Raw genomic sequence first — 2,247 nt, 5'->3', positions numbered from 1 at the left:
CCTATCCCCAAGGCAATGGGCAAGCGGAAGTCCCCAATCGAGAGATCCTCAAAGTCTTACGCGCTCAGCTCGACCACATGGGAGGCATCTAGGTCGACGAGCTCCCCAGCGTGCTATGGGCTCTCCGTATGCCCCCGAAAGAGGTGATCGGTGTAATCCCATTTCAGTTGGTATACGGCGGAGAAGCGATTGTCCCCATGGAGGTCGGGGTAGAATCGATCGAGTGCAGCACTACAAAGAAGGGAATGCCGAATGGAGGTTGATGGAGCTCGACCTAGTGGACGAAGCAAGGGCAAAAGCCGCCACTCTGATAATGACTTATCGGCAGCGCATGAAGCAGAATTACAATCGGTGAGTTATTGCGAGGTCCTTCCAAGTCGGCGACCTCGTCTGGAAGAAAGTGAAGTCAGTCGCCAATGTCGTCAAGTTTGAGGAACCATGGGTGGAACCGTTCAAGGTCATTGGGAAGCTCCGTTCAGGCGCCTACTATTTGTAGGACGAAGAAGAGAGGCAGCTCAAGAGGCCCTGGAGTGCGAACCATCTTCAACCCTACAAGGTTGGATGAGAGGTGCGCAAGTGAATCATGTATTTCGTAGCTGCTGTATGTTTGCTGAATGCAGGGCAAAGTTTGAATAAAAAAGCAAAGTTATAAGCTCGTCTCCACCAACGGTCGAGCGGTGACCTTAAACCCGGGTATGAGTATATATCAGCTGTCGAGCAACGACGTTAAACGCGTGTCTCCATCAACCGTCGAGTGGCGACGTTAAACGCGTGTCTCCATCAATCGTCGAGTGGCGATGTTAAACACGTGTCTCTACCAATGGTCGAGCAGAGACTTTAAACAATCGTCTCCACCAACGGTCGAGCGGCGACCTTAAAAACTCGTCTCCACCAACGGTCGAGCAGCGACCTTAAAACCTCGTCTCCACCGACGGTCGAGTGGCGACCTTAAACCCTCGTCTCCACCAACGGTCAAGTGGTGACCTTAAACCCTCGTCTCCACCAATGGTCGAGCGGCGACCTTAAACACGAGTCTCCGACAAATCGTTGAGAGGCAACGTTAAATGCAGGCCTACTCCAAATCGTCGAGCGGTGACGTTAAACTCGAGTCTTCACCAAATCATCGAGCGGTGACGTTAAACGCAGGCCTACTTCGAATCGTCGAGCGGTGACGTTAAACCCGGGGCTTCATCAAATATGTAATGACCCGGCCCCTCGACCCCTTGAGCGGCCCAACTGGCGGCCCCTTGGTGGTCCCTTGGGCGGCCCAACTGGCGGCCCAACTGGTGACCCCTTATGTCGTCAACCGACGACCCTCAGCCGTGTCGTTACTCACTAGGACTTCCCACCCTTGTCCAATTGATTTTTGCCTTCCCCGAGATTCGAACTCTAGACCTCCAGGCTAAGTACTAGAGTTTATGAATCCTGGTAGCCAAGTGAGCGGCACTCAGTTGGGTCTTCCCCGAGTGCCGCTCACTTGGCTACCAGGATTCATAAACTCTAGTACTTAGCCTGGAGGTCTAGAGTTCGAATCCTGGGGAAGGCAAAACTCCACTGGCCATGGGTGGGAAGTCCTAGTGAGTAACGGCACGGTCGAGGGTCGTCGGTCAACGACATAAGGGGTCGTCAGTTGGGCCGCCAAGGTACTGTAGCGGCCCATTTGGCGACCTCTTGGTGGTCCCTTGGGCGGCTTAACTGGCGGCCTATTTGGCGACCCCTTATGTCATCGATCGACGACCCTCGGGCATGTGTCGTTACTCACAAGGTCTTCCCACCCATGTCCAGTGGATTTTTGCCTTCCTCAGGATTCAAACTCTAAACCTCTAGGATAAGTACTAGAGTTTATGAATCCTGGTAGCCAAGTGATCGCTCACTTGGCTACCAGGATTCATAAACTCTAGTACTTAGCCTGGAGGTCTAGAGTTCGAATCCTGGGGAAGGCAAAAATCCACTAGCCAGGGGTGGGAAGTCCTAGTGAGTAACGGTAAGGCCGAGGGTCGTCGGTCGACGACGTAAGGTGTCACCAAATGGGCCACCCAAGGGGCCGAGGGGTCGGGTCGTTACAATAAAAAGACGCCTTTTTATTGTAATGACCCGGCCTCTCGACCCCTTGGGCGGCCCAACTGGCGGCCCATTTGGCGGCCCCTTGGTGGTCCCTTGGGCGGCCCAACTAGCGGCCCATTTGGCGGCCCCTTACCGGTCCCTTGGGCGGCCCAACTAGATGTCGTCACTAGGATTCATAAATTC

Source organism: Zingiber officinale, chromosome 7B (genome assembly GCF_018446385.1).
Source record: "Zingiber officinale cultivar Zhangliang chromosome 7B, Zo_v1.1, whole genome shotgun sequence".
Classification (NCBI taxonomy): domain Eukaryota; kingdom Viridiplantae; phylum Streptophyta; class Magnoliopsida; order Zingiberales; family Zingiberaceae; genus Zingiber; species Zingiber officinale.
This window is presented reverse-complemented; position numbering follows the sequence as displayed.